This window comes from Macaca nemestrina, chromosome 1, assembly GCF_043159975.1.
Source record: "Macaca nemestrina isolate mMacNem1 chromosome 1, mMacNem.hap1, whole genome shotgun sequence".
NCBI lineage: Eukaryota > Metazoa > Chordata > Mammalia > Primates > Cercopithecidae > Macaca > Macaca nemestrina.
This window is the reverse complement of record NC_092125.1, coordinates 86,918,173-86,935,673: the sequence shown is the minus strand read 5'-3', so window position 1 is coordinate 86,935,673 and position 17,501 is coordinate 86,918,173. Positions and strand designations below refer to the sequence as shown.

General features: G+C 46.7%; 3 pseudogenes; all 3 read right to left on the bottom strand.

The window, feature by feature from the left end:
• Positions 1–8,238: 8,238 nt before the first annotated feature.
• LOC112423244 (5S ribosomal RNA) lies at positions 8,239–8,356 on the bottom strand (annotated as a pseudogene).
• Positions 8,357–12,783: 4,427 nt separating this feature from the next.
• Positions 12,784–12,902, bottom strand: LOC112423242 (5S ribosomal RNA; annotated as a pseudogene).
• Positions 12,903–15,229: 2,327 nt separating this feature from the next.
• On the bottom strand, positions 15,230–15,348 carry LOC112423250 (5S ribosomal RNA; annotated as a pseudogene).
• Between the last annotated feature and the right edge of the window lie 2,153 nt (positions 15,349–17,501).

Here is a 17,501-nt window from a genome sequence, read left to right as displayed (position 1 = left end):
CATGGCACAAGTATACATATGTAACAAACCTGCACATTATGCACATGTACCCTAGAACTTAAAGTATAATAATAAATAAATAAATTAAAAAATATATTTAAAAAAAAGAGACTTACACTCCCACACAATAATAATGGGAGAGTTTAACACCCCACTGTCAATATTAGACAAATCAACGAAACAGAAAGTTAACAAGGACATCCTGGAATTGAACTCAGCTCTGCACCTAGTGGACCTAATAGACATCCACAGAATTTTTGACCCCAAGTCAACAGAATATACATTCTTCTCAGCACCACATCTCACTTATTCTCACTTCTCAGAATATACATTCTCCTCAGCACCACATCTCACTTATTCTCACTTCTCAGAATATACATTCTTCTCAGCACCACATCTCCTTTAAAAACTGACAACATATGGAAACCATCACCTCAGCAATCTATCGCAAAGAGGAAAAACCAAACACCACGTGTTCTCACTCATAAGTGAGAATGGAACAATAGAACACTTAGAAACAGGAAGCGGAACATCACACACAGGGCCCTGTCATGGGGTGGGTAGAGGGGGGAAGGATAGCATTAGGATATATACCTAATGCAAATGACGGGTTAATGGGTGCAACACACCAACATGGCACACATGTACATATGTAACAAACCTGTGCGTTGTGAACATGTGCCCTAGTATTTAAAGTATAATAATAAAGACAAGAACGTTGCCACCATGCTGAATCAACACAAAGTTTACCTCTCTGAGATGAATTCACACATCACAAAACGGTTTCAAAGACAGTTTCTTTCTAGTTTTTATCTGGGGTTACTCCATTTTTCAGGTTAGGCCTCAATGGGCTCCTAAATATCCCTTTACACTCACTGCAAAAAGAGGTTTTCCAACCAGCTGCAACACGGAAAAGTTCAACTCTGTAAGGTGAATCAACACTTTGCAAATCAGTTTCACGGAGAGTTTCTTTATAGTTTTTATCTTTGGATATTGAATTTTTTTTGTATATGCCTACATTGCCTCCAAAAGACCCTTCAAAGACTACAAAAACAGTGTTTCCAACATGCTAAATCAAAGGAAACATTGAAATCTGTGACATGTATCCACATTTCACAAAGCTGTTACACAGATATCTTCTTTCTAGGTTTTATCTATGCATATTCTGTTTTTAACTATCAGTATCAATGGAAGCCAAATATCCCTACTCAGGTTCTAAAAAAAGAGTGCTTCCCACCTGCAGAATACAGAAACAACAGAGAGTTTTATCTCACTCAGATGAATCCAACAAGCACACAGCGCTCACAGATAGCTTGTTTCTAATTTTTATAAAGGATATTTGTTTTTTCACTAGAAGACCGCATGTCTTACAAAATGTCCCTTCGCAGATTTTACAAAGAGTGTTTTCAGACTGCTGAATCGAAAGGAAGATTTAACCCTGTGAGATGACTCCACATACTACAAAGTTGTTTTACAGATAGATTCTTTCTAGTTTTTATCTGGGGATATTATGATTTTCCTATAGACTTCAGTGGGGTCCCAAATATCCCTACAGAGATTCTGCAAAAAGGACTTCCCAACTGTTGAATCGAGAGAAAGTTTTAACTCTGTGAGATGAACATACATCACAAGGTGGTTACACAGGTAACTTCTTCCTAGTTTTTTTCTCTGGCTATTAAATTTTTAACTATCAGCATCAATGGCCATTATAATGTCCTTTCACAGATTCTAGAAAACAGTGTTTTTAAACTGCTGAATCAAAAAAAGTTTAACTCTGTTAGAAGAATCCACACATCACAATGCGGTTTCACTGATAGCTTCTTTACAGTTTTTGTCTGAGGATATTCCGTTTTTCACTATAGGTCTCAAGGGGTTCCAAAATGTCTCTTCACACATTCCACAAAAAGATGATTCCAACCTGCATAATCAAAAGAAAAGCTTATCTCTGTCAGATGATCACACATATCACAAATGAGTTTCACAAATTGGTTTTTCCTAGTGTTTATCTGAGGTTATTTCGAATTTCAATATAAGCCTCATTGGGTTCCCAATTATCCCTTCACAGGTTATTCAAAAATATCGTTAACAATCTGCTGAAACAAAAGAAAGTTTGAACTCTGTGAAATGCATGCACAGTTTGCAAAGAGGTTTCACAGATAGATTTTTTTCTAGATTTTATATGGGGAATTTTTTTCCTATAGACCTAATGGTGCTCCCAAATATGCCTTCCAAACTGTGTTTCCACCCTGCTGAATCAAAGGAAACATTTAAGTCTGTGACATCAATCCACATATTCCAAAGTGGTTTCACAGATTTTTTTTTCTTTCTAGATTTTATCATGGGTTATACTGTTTTCCCTTAGGCCTCAAAGTACTCCAAATGCCCCTTCACAGATTCTACAAAAACAGTGTTACCAACCTACTGAAACAATAAAAAGGTTTAACTCTGTAAGATGAATCCACAAATTGCAAACTGGTTCCACAGATTCTTTAACTTTTATGTGGGGACATTCGGTTTTTCACTAAATGCCTTAATAAACTCCCAAATGCCCCTTTGCAGATTCTACAAAAAGTGTTTCCAACTGCTGAAGTTAAAAAAAGTTTAACTCTGTGAGATAAATCCAAAAATGGCAAAGCATTTTCACAAATAGTTTCTTTCTACTTTCATCTGGTATATTTGTTTTTGCACTATAGGCACCAAAGGGCTTCGAAATGTCCCCTCACAGATTCTCCAAAATGAGTGTTTCCAACCTGCTGAAAAAAAAGATAGGTTTATCACTGGGAGATGAATACAGACATCACAAATATTTTCTCAAAGAGCTTGTTTGTAGTTCTTATCTGTGGATACTATATTCTTCACTATAGATGTCAATTCACTGCAAAATATCACTTCACAGCTTCAATAAAAAGAGGGTTTTCAGCCTGCTGAATCAAAAGAGATGTTGAACTCTGTGAGGGGAATCAACACATTGCAAAGTGGTTTCACAGATATTTTCTTTCTAGTATTCTCGGGGAATACGTCGTTTTTAACTGCATGCCTCAATTGGCTCCAAAATGTCCCTCCGCAAATTGCACAAAAACAGTGTTTCCAAAATGCTGAATCAAAAGAAATATTTAACTGTGTGAATAACCCACAAATTTCAAAGGAGTTTCAGTTTCACAGATAGCTTCTTTCTGGTTTTATCTGGGGATAAAATATTTTCAGTATAGGCCTCAATGGACTTCAAATTATGTCTCCATAGAGTCTCCAAAACGGTACTCCAAACCTGATAATTAAAAAAAAATCTGTTTAACTCTGTGAGATGAATCCTCACCTTTGAAAATGGTTTTTAAGGTAGAGTCTTTTTAGTTGTTAATGTGAGGATATTCGAATTTTCTCTATAGGTCTCAATGGGTTCTAAAGTGTTTTACGCAGATTCTAGAAAAAGAGTGTTGCCAACTTGCTGAACCAAAAGAAGGATTTTACCCTGTGACATGAAGCCAATAACAGCAATGCAGCCTTCTAGATAGTTTCTTTCTAGTTTTTATTGGGGGATATTTAATTTTCCACTACAGACCCTAGGGGACTCCCAAATATCTTTTCTCAGATCCTACAAAAAAGATGTTTCCAAAGTGTTGAATAAAAATAAAGATTGAACTCCGTGAGCTGAATCAACATGTTGTAATATAGTTTCACAGATAGCTTCTTTGTGGTTCCTGTCTGCAGATATACTGTTTTCCTCCATAGGGTTGAAGGGGCTCCCAAATATCCCTTCACAGACTCAAAAAAAACAGTGTTTCTAACACACTGAATCAAAGGAAAGTTTTAACTCTGTGAAATAAATCCACGTGACTTAACGTGATTTCACAGACTGCTTCTTTCTAGTTTTTATCTGGGCCTTTTCCATTTTCACTCTAAGCCTCAAGGTGCTCCAAAATGTCTCTTTGGAGATTCTACAAAAAGAGTGTTTCCCACAGGAAGAATTGAAAACTAAGTTTCAACTCTGTGAGATGAAGCCACACATTGCAAAATGTTTCACGGATAGCTTCTTTCTAGCTTTCATATGAGGATGTTCTCTTTTTCACTGTAGTCCACAAAGGGGCTCCCAAATTTTCCCAAACAGAATATACAAAAACAGTGTTTCCAAACTGCTGAATCAAAAGAAACGTTTGGTTTTCTGTTCTTGTGGTAGTTTGCTGACAATACTATTTCCCAGCTGCATCCATGTCCCTACAAAGGACACAAACTCATAAATTTTTATGTCTGCAGATTATTCCATGGTGTATATATGCCACATTTTCTTAATAGTCTGTCTCTGATGGACATTGGGTTGATTCCAAGTCTTTGTGATCCCTCAAGGATCTACAACTAGAAATCCCGCTTGACCCGGCCATCCCATTACTTGGTATATACCAAAAGCATTATAAATCACTCTGCTATTAACACAATAACACACGAATGTTTATTCAGCACTATTCACAGCAGCTTCTTTCCAACTTTTATCTGGGGATATTCTGTTTTCCACTATCAGTAACAATGCAGTTAAAAGTGTTCCTTTGCAGATATTACCAAAAGACTATTTTAAACATGCTTAATCAAAAGGATGGTTTAGCTTTCTGAGAAGAATCTACATGTCACAGATAACTTCTTTCTGGTTTATTCCTGGGAAAATCGTTACTTAGGAGACAAAATATGTTCCCAAAAATTCTTAAGTAGATTCTACAATAAAAGTGTTTTCAGTATGCTGGATCTAAAGAAATGTGGAACTCAGATAAATTTACAAATTGCAAAGCAGTTTCCTAGATAATTTCTAGTTTTGTTTTTTTTTTTTTTTTGAGACAGAGTCTTGCTCTGTCACCCAGGCTGGAGTGTAGTGGCCGGATCTCAGCTCACTGCAAGCTCCGCCTCCCAGGTTTATGCCATTCTCCTGCCTCAGCCTCCCGTGTAGCTGTGACTATAGGCACCCGCCACCTCGCCCGGCTAGTTTTTTGTATTTTTTAGTAGAGACGGAGTTTCACCGTGTTAGCCAGGATGGTCTCGATCTCCTGACCTCGTGATACACCCATCTCAGCCTCCCAAAGTGCTGGGATTACAAGCTTGAGCCACCGCACCCTGCCTATTTCCAGTTTTTAATCTGGAGATATTAAGTTTTTCACTGCAGACCTCAAAGGACTTCCTTATAATTTTGCGGATTGTACAAAAAGTGTTCAAAACCTGCTGAATCCAAAGAAGGATTTGCCTCAGTGACATGAAGACACATATCACAAACCCATTTCACAGATAACTTCTGCCTCTTTCTACTTTTTAACCTGTGGCTATTCAGTTTTCCACTATAGGGCTCCCAAATGTCTCTCTGCACTTTCTACGGAAACAGTGTCTCCAATCTGCTGAATTATAATAAAGGTTTAATTCTGTCATGGTGAATCCACACATTGCAAAACAGTTTCAAAGATAAGATTCTTTCTAGTTTTACCTGTGGTATTCAATTTTTCACTATTGACCTCATTGTGCTCCCAACCGCACCTTCACAGATTCTACAAAAAGTGTCTTCTACCTGCTTAATCAAAAGAAATGTTGAGTTCATTCTGTGAGATAAATCCACACATTGGGAAGAGGCTTAACAGATAGCTTCTTTTTTGTTTTCTTCTTTGGATTTTTTTCCCCCTTTGGCCTCTATGGACTCCAAAATATCCCATCATAGTTTCTACAAAATGTTTCCAACCTGCTAAGATGAATCCACACATTGCAGAGTGGTTTCAGAGATAGCTTCTTTCTAATTTTTATCTGGGGATACACAGCTTTTCACTATAGGCTCCGAAAGGATTCGAAATATACCTTAATAGATTTTCCTAAAAAGTGTTTTCAGCCTTATTAATCTAAAGAAAACTTTATCTCTGTGAAATGAATCCGCACTTTGAAAGGGGTCTAACAGACACATTCTTTCTAGTATGAGCTGGGAATATTTGATTTTCCATTATAGGGCTCAAAGGGCTCCCAAATGTCCCTTTACAGATTTTACAGAAAAAGTGTTTCAAACCTGCTTAATCAAAAGAAGTGGTTAACTTTGTGAGATGAATCCACACATTGAAAATTGATTTTACATACCAGTTCTCTCTAGTTTTATCTGGGGATATGTAGTTATTTTCTACAGGCCTCTGTGGGCTCCCAAATATCCTTTGGAAGATTCTACAACCTGCTGAATCAAAAGAAAAGTTTAATTTTGTGAGATGGGTACACATATTGCCACGCAGTCTCACAGATTTCGTCTTTCCAGTTTTTATCAGGGGATATACTGTTTTTCACTATAGGCCACCATAGGCTTCCAAATTTCCCTTTGCAGATTCTACAAAAATGTTTCCAACCTGTTTAAAGAAAGTAAAATTCTAACTCTGTGAGATGAATTCAAGCATCAAAAGCTGTTTCACAGTTTCTATCTAGTTTTTATCTGCTGATATTAGATTTTTAACAGCAGGTTCCCATGGACTCCCGCCCAATTTTCTCTTGTCAGATTCTCACAAAGAGAATTTTCCCTCTGCTGAATCAAACACTGTGAGATGGGTCAATGCATGGCAAAGTGGTTTCACAAAAAGCTTCTTTTTGGTTTTATCTGAGGATATTTGCTTCTTCCCTATAGGTCTCAAAGTGCTCTCAAATGTTCCTACCCAGATTCTACAAAAAGAGTGTTTCCAACAGGCTGAATCAAAACAACGGTTTAACTTCTTTCTAGTTTATATATGGGGATATTTGGAATTCACCATAGACCTCAATGGGCTTCCACATATCCCATCGCAGATTCTACAAAAGCAGTGTGTCGAATCAGAAAAAAGAGTGCGAAGTTGAGGGGAAAGAAGAGAAATAGTCAGGGTGAGGGACCTAAAGAGACTTAAATTTGTAGTGCCCTGCTCTGGTTGGCATGAACCCAATGAACAGGCTGGGAGAATGTGGAGGATGCTTGGACTGGCCCAGAACATGGTGGCTGTGTGGCCCATGCAGAAAGACAAAGCCCTGAGAGGTGTTTTTCTTGTATTGGTTGGTTGTTTTGGGGGCAGGTTTCGTAGGGTCCTTCATTAGTTGACTCCAACCTATGCTGTTAGTACCATGGGCCTTGAGGTTTTCAGAGTTTACCCACCCATCTGGCAAGAACATGCTCTGAGCCTGCCCATGGTGCCTGAGGGCTGTGTCGCTCTCATGTCCTTGGGACTGGAGTTTACTCATTGATGGCAGTGGTAATTTGGGTGGACAGGGACAGTTTTCCTGTTGACTGAGATCAATGTTCCTCCCCCAGATGAGCAGACCCTGCATTCTGGAGTGGAGATATTGTCTGGTGTCTTTGGAACCCGCTGCTCCTGCCTGTGTTTTCTCCCAGTTAAGACTGTGGCAGTGACTCCTTATGAATATATTGGATAGCGTGGGCATTCCGAGAGAAGGAAGACACCCCAGATGTCAGGAAACACGCACCTGTGCCTTTGGGATATGGCCCTGCCTTTGGGTTATTGCTCTGGCCTGCCCAGGCTGGAGCCAGACTCCTGGTGGGGCAGTAGTGAAGCAGAAGTGGTGGAATGCTGCTGCCTGCCTGTGCTGGTAGGGCGGACTCCCAGGAAAAGGTCCCCATCTGTGGTTTGGTCACCCAGGGGGTGGTGGGAAACTTGGTGAAAATAGGGTGAATAGGGAATGGGAAAGCCAGAGGAAAAAGCCTACTGCACCTAGTGTACCCAAGCATGCCAGGACCTCACTTGTGTGCTCAGGACTGCAGTTTACACATAGTAACAATGGAAATATGGGTGCAAATGGACTGTTATCCACATGAGTGGGCAAGCAATGTCCTTTCCACGGATGAGCAGCTTCTGTGTTGTGGACCAGGCTTCTAAGCTGGCCTGTGTGGTAACTACTTCCCCTGCCCTCTCTTTCCCATGGCGTAGACTGCTGCAGCAGTGTTCGATTAGTAAATTGAATTGCTTGGCCATTCTGGGAGTGGGAAGACACCTCTGACAGCAAATAACATGGGTCTGCAAATTTGCTTGTCAAGTTCTGACCTGCCCCAGCAGTAGCCTGGCTCCTGGAGGGATGGTGTTGAGACAGAAGTGCTGGGATGGTGCTATCCTTTGGCAATGCAGGGGCAGGCTCCCAGGAGGAGGTTCGGGGCTTTGGAAGGGGCCAATGAGGGGGGCTTAAAAGGAAAGCAAAGTTAGGCAGCGGTTGGGAAGCATGAGAAAGATAGGGAGAATGGAGGGAGCAAAGAAACCAAAAAAAAAAACCACAAGCCTAGAGCACCCAGTGTTCCAGGTGGTCTCCCATCCAAGTACTAACCAGGCCCAACCCTGCTTAGATTCTGAGATCACACGAAATCTGACGCATTCAATGTGGTATGGCCATAGACACGAGCAGAGTTGCCTGGCAGCCCCAAGAGCTCAGCCCAGTCACACCTGCCTGGTTCCAGCAGTCACCACCAGACTGGGGTGGTGGGACTAAAATAAGAGACCACTGAACTGCTCACCCACATCCTTCCCCTGGCTCTTGAGCTTCCGAGCTTCCACTGCATTGGGCTCACTCAGAACAGGCTGTGCTCTGAGGTGCCAGGGCCCAGGGCCCACGGTTCTGGGATGTCCTCTTGTCCTAGTCTTGCTGCTGAGGTATTGATTTGGATCCCTTGCCACCCCTCCTGCATGGCACCCTTTCGCCCCACCCACCCAAAGCTGTCAGGACAGGACAGGCAAACAACAAATTGGAGCCAGACTCCTGGTAGGGCAATGGTGTGGCAAATGCAATGTAATGTTTCTACCTGGTGGTGTCGCAGTGGCAGACTCCCAGGAGGAGGTCCCAGGTTGCGGAGGGGCACAGGTGAGCACAAAAGCAGGAGCAGACTCATGGAGCTGTTGGGAAATATGGCCACAATAGGGGTAAGGGAGGGAGCTGAAAAGCAAAAAAAAAAAAAAAAAAAAAAAACTACAGAACACTGTATTCTGAGGTACCAACCAGGCCTGACACTGTTAGCTCCAAGATCAGAGGATGTCAGGCACCTTCAGAGTGGCATGCCAGACACTGGGAGAGGCATCTGACTGCCCCAAGAGCCAGGCTCTGTTATGCCTGCCTGATTTCAGCCATCATTGCCAAGCTCGTGCCAAGGCACTCAGTTGGGTACCCCAGAGCTTCTCATCTGCAGCTTTCCCCTCGCTCCCATGCTCCCAAACTTCCAGCATATCAGGACCACTCAAAACTTGGTGGGCTCCAACACAGCAGTGCCCAGTGCCCACGATCCCAGGGGCAAATAGCCTGCCCAGCCACATGGAACATTTTTCTCACAACACCCTCACTACCCTCATTTACCACAATGAAGAACTGGCCCTTGGGCAAGAGGGCATGGGGCCCTTCTTTGCCCACTCTGGCACTAGAACCACCAGCCTGATTCTGGGAAAGAAGATCTGACACACTCAGACACACCCCCACCAACCCCATGAGCAAACGCACCCCACACAAGAACACTCACAGGTACATGTGCGGGGCAAAACACTAACCCAGAAAAATACAGCCACAGACAGCTTAAAGGAGTGCAAGTGAGAGGGAGATGTAGAGACAGAAAAGGAGGGAGGGAGAGAAACAGAGATGAGAAAGACATCGAACGGGGACTGTGAGACACAGACAGAGAGATAGAGAGAGAAGGTGGCAAGAAAACCACGAGATGGAGGGGAAAGAAGAGAAAAAGTGAGGGTGAGAGAGCTAGAGACCAAGAGCGATAAAGGTGTGAAGAGGGAGAGACTTTCTCAGCTAAAGGCCCTTATCAGCAGGCTGGGATATGGTGGAGTGTGTTTGGGATGGGCTAGAACAGGCTGGAAAGGTGGGTCATGTGAGAAGACATACAAAACACTGATGGTTAGGTATAATGGCTCATGCCTGTAAGCCCAGCACTTTGGGAGGCCGAGGTGGGAGAATATCTATTAAAAATAAAAAATTAACCAGGCATGGGGATGGGCGCCTTTAGTCCCAGCCACTCAGGAGGTTGAAGAGGGGGAAGGGCAGGAATCCAGGAGGTGGAGCTTGAAATGAGCCGAGAAAGAAAGAGAGAAAGAAAAGAATGGAATAAAGAAAGAAAGAAAGAGAGAGAGAGAGAGAGAGAGAGAAAGAAAGAAAGAAAGAAAGAAAGAAAGAAAGAAAGAAAGAAAGAAAGAAAGAAAGAAAGAAAAAGGAAGGAAGGAAGGAAGGAAGGAAGGAAAGAAAGAAAGAAAGAAAGAAAGAAAGAAAGAAAGAAAGAAAGAAAGAAAGAAAGAAAGAAAGAAAGAAAGAAAGAAAGAAAGAAAGAAAGAAAGAAAATGAAAGAAAGAAAAGAAAAGAAAGAAGGAAAGAAAGAAGAAAGAAAGAGAAAGAAAAGAAAGAAAAAAGAAGGAAAGAAGGAAAGAAAGAAAGAAGGAAAGAGAAAGAGAGAAAGAAAAAAAGAAAAAAGAAAGAAGAGAGAGAGAGAAGGAAAGAAAAGAAGGTACAAAAGAAAGAAAGACAAGAAAGAAAGCAAAAAAGCCTACAGCACCCGGTATTCCCATATAGTCTCCCATGCAAGTACTAACCATTCCAGACCCTGCTTAGTTTCCGAGATCAGACTAGATCACGTTCAGCGTGGTGTGGCCGTGGATGCCAGCAGAGGCGCCTGGCTGCCCCAAGAGCCTGGCCCAGCCATGCCCGAAGTCTTCCAGCCGGCAACGCTGGCCTGGGGCCACGGGGATCATATCAGGACCCAGAGCCCCTCACCCACGGCCTTCCTCTGGCTCCTGAGCTCCTGAGATTTCACCACGTCGGGTCTGCTCAGAACAGGGAGTGCTCTGAGGCATCAGGGCGTAGGGCCCACGATCCTGGGACCCTGACTGGTCCTCCTCTCTGTCACGGAGTTATTCTTTTGGATCCCTGGCCACTCAGGAGCTCCTGTCAGGCCCCATCGTGTCCCACCCAGCCAGAGCCGTCACGGCTGGCCAAGGTCAAACAGCCACCTAGCCGCACATGGCCTTTTTCTCACAACACCCCCACCACGGTCGCTTGTAAAGATGAAGACGCGCCAGGTGGGCAAGAGGTTGGGGGTTGGGGTATGGCCCTGCTTTGCCCCGGGATGGCACTATAACTGGCAGCCTGATCTCCAGCAGGAGGGCCTGAGAGAAACCCAGACACACCCCACCACCACCAGGAGCAAATCCACAGCCAAACACACAGACACACACGGGAAATCGCAAGCACGTCGCAAACACACACACACACATACACACACGCACACACACAAGTACACACACACACAAACGGCTTTAAGGAGATTAAGGAAGAGATGGATGGAGAGATTGAAACCAAGGGAGGGAGAGATACAGTGATCGAGAGAGACATAGGGGAGGTGGAGAGGGAAAGAGACAGACAGAGAGGCGGAGAGAGAGGGACAGAGAAAGAGAGAGAGACATAGAGACAGAGGGAAGATGACAGAAGTAGCGCGAGGTGCGGGGACAAACCCAGAAGAGAGAGGTGCAGGGAGGTACAGAGTGAAATCAGTAGAGCCTTGGAGAGGGAACACCCTGCTCCGGTAGGCAGGGTCGTTTTGAGCAGGCCGGGATATGTTGGAAGGGGCTTGGACTGGGCCAGAATAGGGTGGACAGGCAGTCAATGCAAGAGGAGCTACGGAGTGCTGATATGGGTTTTGTCCTGGATTAATTGCTTCCTTTGGAGGTGGGTTTCATAGGTTCCTTCCTTTGTTGGCACCTCCCAGTGCTCTTGGTGCGGTGCGGTGGTCACATTGATTTGCAGATTGCACCCGCCCAATTAGCAGGAGATGTGTCACTGGGTGTGCCCACTGGGACTGAGGCCTGGGTCTCTGGTGTGTCCTCGGGACTGGAGTTTACACGAAGTTGGAGGCAATGGGAATCTGGGTGCACAGGGACTGCTTCCCAGTGTATGGCGAGGCAATGTCCTTCCCCCAGATAAAGCAGCCCTGTGTTCTGGAGCGGAGGTCCTGGCTAGCGTGTGTGGCAACCACTGCCCCTGCCCTCCCCTTCCCCCAATTAGGAAGGTGGCGAACGATGAGTGGACTGAATCACTTGGGTATTCCGGTAGTGGGAAGGCACTGTGAATGGCAGGGAACCCGCACCTGTATGGGCTCCTGGCGGGTCGGCGGCAAGGTGGAAGCGATGGAATACTGCTGCTCAGTGGTGCTTTGGTGGCAGAACCCCCAGAAGGAGGTTCCCGACTGTGGCGGGGGTTTAGGCAGGCAATAAAGTGGGAGCAGAGTAGGGGAGGCTGGGAAGCATGGCGATAGTAGGGGGAAAGGTAGGAGGGGGGAAGCCACAAAAGCCTACAGCATGCGGTGGATCACGCCTGTAATCCTAGCACTTTGGGAGGCCAATGCGGGTGGATCACGAGGTCAGGAGATCCAGACCAGCCTGGCTAACATGGTGAAGCACTGTCTCCACTAATACTACAATACATGAGCCGGGCGTGGTGGAGGACACCTATAGTCCCAGTTGCTCAGGAGGCTGAGGCAGGAGAATGGCATGAACCCTGGATGCAGAGCTTGCAGTGAGCTGAGATCACGCCACTACACGCCAGCCTGGGTGACAGAGCGATACTCCGTTTGGAAGAGAAAGAAAGAAAGAAAGAAAGAAAGAAAGAAAGAAAGAAAGAAAGAAAGAAAGAAAGAAAGAAAGAAAGAAAGAAAGAAAGAAAGAAAGAAAGAAAGAAAGAAAGAAAGAAAGAAAGAAAGAAAGAAAGAAAGAAAGAAAGAAAGAACAGAGAGAGAGAAGGGAGGAAAGAAAGGCGGAAAAGAAAGAAAGACAAGAAAGAAAGCAAAAAAGCCTAAAACATCCTATATTTCCAGGTGGTCTCCCATCCCAGTACTAACTAGGACCAATCCTGCTTAGCTACCGAGATCAGATAAGAACGGGCATGTTCAGGGTGGTATGGCTGTACACACTGGCAGAGGCACCTGGCTGCCCCAAGAGCCCAGCCCAGCCATGCCCACCGGCTTCCAGCCTGCACCACCAGCCCGGGGTAGCTGGGATCGAATCGGGACTCCTGAGCCACTCGCCCGCGGCCTTCCCTCTGCTCCCGAGCTTCCACCACGTCAAGCCCGTTCAGAACAGGGAGTGCTCCGAGGCATCAGGGCCCAGGGCCCTGAATCCTGGGACCCCATCCCATCCTCAGCCCTGTCGTGGAGATGTTCTTTAGGATACCAGGCCGTTCAGGAGCTCCTGCGAGGCCGCCTCTTGCTCCACCCACTCAGAGCCATCAGGGCTGGGCAGGGGTGAACAGCCGGCCCAACCACGTGGCTTTTTTCTCACAATGCCCCCACCACGGTCGCTTGTCCTGACCAAGAACTGGTCGGTGGGCAAGTAGGCGTGGGGGTATAGAAGTTGGTGAATGGCCCTGCTTTTCCCCAGGCTGGCACTAGAGCCGGCAGCCTGATCCCCGGCGAGAGTTGCTGAGAGAAACCCAGTCACACCCCACCACCATCAGGAGAAAACCCACAGCCACACACACAGACCCACCTGGGCGCTCATGCACGGGAACCCACACACACGTGCAAACACGCAGAGACACGCACACACACACATGCATGCACATGCCAACAGCTTGAAGGAGAGCAAGGAAGAGATGGATGGAGAGATTGAAACTGAGGGACAGAGAGAGACATCAGTCGAGAGAGACAGGGGAGGGGGAGAGAGAAAGAGACAGACAGAGAGGCAGAGGAAGAGAGAGGAATGGAGAAAGGGAGACAGACAGAGAGACAGAGGGAAGGCGACAGAAGGAGCGCGAGTTGCAGGGGCAAACCCAGAGGAGAGAAGTGGAGGAAGCTAGAAAGCGAGAATGATAGAGCTTTGGAGAGGGAGCACCCTGCTCCGGTAAGCAGGGCCCTTTTGAGTAGGCTGGGTTAGGGTTGAGGCCATGGTCTGGGCCAGAACAGGGTGACCAGGCCGTCCATGCAAGAGGAGCAATGGAGCGCTGAGATGGGTTTGGTCTTGGGTTAATTGCTTGCTTTAGAGGTGGGTTTCGTAGGCTCCTTCCTGTATTGGCACCTCCCTGTGCTCCTGGTGCAGTGCGTTGGACCCCTAGATTTGCAGAGTGCACCAGACCATTTGGCAGAAGTCATGGCATTGGACGTGCCCACAGTGCCCAATGCCTGGGTCTCTGGCAAGTTCTCGGGACTGGAGTTTACACGAAGTTGGTGGCAATAGAATCTGGGTGCACAGGGACTGTTTTCCTGGTGAGTGGCAAAGCAATGTTCTTCCCCCGCATAAAGCAGCTCCTGTGTTACGGAGCAGAAATATTGACTGGCGTGTGTGGCACCCGCTGCCCCTGCCTGCCCCTTCCTCCAGTTTGGAAGGTTGCAGCAGCGCCCGATGAGTGCATTGAATCACCTGGGCGTTCTGGGAGCGGCAAGGCAGTGCAAACCATAGGGAACATGCCCCTGCGCATTTATGGTTCCGCCCCCTGCCCTCCCGGCATGGACCTGGGCTCCTGGATTGGCGGCGGCGAGGTGGATGCGGTGGGAGGCTGCTGACCGGTTCTGCTTTTGGGGCGGATCACCAAGAGGACGTCCTCAGCTGCAGAGGGGATATAGGCGGGCAATAAAGTGGGAGCAGAGTCCAGGGAGGTTGGGAAGCATGGCGACAGCAGGGGGAAAGGAGGGAGGGGGGGAAACACAACAGACTACAGCAGGACGAGATCCTGACCAGCCTGGCTAACACGGTGAAACCCCATCTCTGCTAAAGCTACAAAACATGAGCCTGGGGTGGGTGCAAGCGTCTGCAATCCCCGCTGCTCGGGAGGCCGAGGCAGGAGAATGGTGTGAACCTGGGAGACGGAGCTTGCAATGAGCCGAGATCATGCCACTGCACTCTGGCCTGGGTGGTAGAGCGAGACTCCGTCTGGAAGAAAAGGAAAGGAAGGAAGGAAGGAAGGAAGGAAGGAAGGAAGGAAGGAAGGAAGGAAGGAAGGAAGGAAGGAAGGAAGGAAGGAAGGAAGGAAGGAAGGAGGGGAGAAAGAAGAAAGAAAGAAAAGAAAGAAAGAAGGAAAGAGAGAGGGAGGGAAGGAAGGAAGAAAGGAGGGAGAAGAAGAAAGAGAGAAAAGAAGGAAGGAAAGAAAGAAATAGAGAGAAAGAAGAAAGAAAGAAAAAGAAAGAAAAGGAAAAAAGAAAGAAGGAAAGAAAGAAAGAGAGAAGAAAGGAAAGAAAGAAAGAAAAGAGAGAAGGAAATAAAGGAAGGTAGAAAAGAAAGAAAGACAAGAAAGAAAGCAAAAAAGCCCACAGCACCCAGTATTCCCAGGCAGTCTCCCATCCAAGTACTAACCAGGCCCGAACCTGCATATCTTCCGAGACCAGATGAGATCTTGCTGGTTCAGGGTGGTATGGCCTTAGACACTGGCAAAGGCACCTGGCTGCCACAAGAGCCCTGCCCAGCCATGCCCGCCGGCATCCAGGCAGCACAGCCAGCCCAGGGCCTCCGGGCATGTATCGGGACCCCAGAGCCACTCCACAGCCTTCCCCTGGATCCCGAGCTGCCGAGCTTCCACCACGTCCGGCCCACTCTGAACAAGGAGTGCTCTGAGGCATCAGGGCCCAGGACCAATGATCCTGGGATCCCGTCCGGTCCTCTGCCCTGTTGCAGACGTATTCTTTTGGATCCTTGGCAGCTCAGGAGCTCCTGCAAGGCCCCCTCTTGTCCCACCCAACCAGACCTATCAGGGCTGGCCAAGGGTGAACAGGGGGCCCAGCGGTGTGTGGCCTTTTTCTCACAACACCCGTGCCTGTGCCTCTGGCTCTGGCCCCCTGCCCTCCCAGGCTGGAGTCGGGCTCCTGGTGGGGCGGCGAATAGCTGGAAGTGGTGGAATGCTGCTGCCCAGTGGTGCTTTGCTGGCACACCCCCAGAAGGTGTTCCATGGGTGCATTCCATGGATAAAGGGAGAGCAGAGTCAGAGGAATTTGGGAAGCATGGTGATAGTACGAGGAAGGGAGTGAGGGGAAAGCCAAAATAGCCTGCAGCAGGCCGTGACTGGTGGATCACGCCTGTAATCCCAGCGCTTTGGGAGGCCAAGGCGTGTGGATCACGAGGTCAGGAGATCCAGACAAGCCTGACTTACACAGTGAAACCCCGTCTCTACTAAAGGTACAAAACATGAGCCAGGCATGGTGGCAGGTGCCTGTAGTCCCAGCTGCTCGAGAGACTGAGGTAGGAGAATGGCTTGAACCCAGCAGGTGGAGCTTGCAGCGAGCTGAGATCGTGCCACTGCTCTCCAGCCTGGGTGACAGAGTGGAGTCCATTGGAAGAGAAAAGAAGGAAGGAAGGAAGGAAGGAAGGAAGGAAGGAAGAAGGAAGGAAGAAAGAAAGAAAGAAAGAAAGAAAGAAAGAAAGAAAGAAAGAAAGAAAGAAAGAAAGAAAGAAAGAAAGAAAGAAAGAAGAAAGAAAGAAAGAAAGAAAGAAAGAAAGAAAGAAAGAAAGAAAGAAAGAGAGAGAGAGAAAGAGAGAGAGAGAAAGGAAGGAAGGAAGGAATTATAGAAGGAAGGAAGGACGAAATAAAGAAAGAGAGAAAGAAAGCAAAGAAAGAAAGAAGGATAGAAAGAAAGAAAGAAGAGAAGAAACAAGAAAGAAACAAAGAAAGAAAGAAAGAAAAGAAAGAAAGAAAGGAAAGGAGAAAGAAAGAAAGAAAAGAAAGAAGGAAAGGAGAAAGAAAGAAAGAAAAGAAAGAAGGAAAGAAAGAAGAAAGAAAGATAAAAGAGAGAAAGAAAAGAAAGAAAGATAGAAAGAAGAGAGAGAGAAACAGAAGGGAAGAAAGGAAGTTAGAAAAGAAAGACATGAAAGAGAAAAAAAACCTATAGTGCCCGGTTTTTCCAGGCGGTCTCCCATCCAAGTACTAAATGGGCCTAACCTTGCTAAGCTTCCGAGATCAGGTGCCTTCAGGGTGGTATGGCCGTACACACCCGCAGAGGCCCTTGGCTGCCCCAAGAACCCTTCCCAGTCATGTTGGCCGGCTTCCAGCCAGCACTGCCAGCCCGGGGACTCCGGGTTCAGATTGGAACCCCCAAGCTGCTCGCACGTGGAAATCCCCCGGCTCCTGAGCTGCTGAGCCTTCACCACGTCAGGCGGGGAGTGCTCAGAGGAGTCAGAGCCCAGGGCCGACGATCCTGAAACACCGTCCAGTACTCTGCCTGTCACAGAGGTGTTCTTTTGGATCTCTTGCTACTCTGGAGCTCCTGAGAGGCCCCCTCATGCCCCACCCACCCAGAGCTGTCACGGCTGGCCAAGGGCGAACAGCTAGCACAGCCGAGTGTGGCTTTTTTCTTACAACGTCCCCATCACGGTCGCTTGTCATGACCAAGAGCTGGCAGTGGAGCAAGATGGCGTGGGGCGTTGGAAGTTGGGGGATGGCCCTGTTTGCCCCCGGGCTGGCACTAGAGCTGACAGCCTGATCAGTGGCAAGAGGGGCTGAGAGAAACCCAGTCACACCCCACCACCACCAGGAGCAAATCCACAGCCCACACACAGACATGCCTGGGTGCACATGCGTTGGAACCA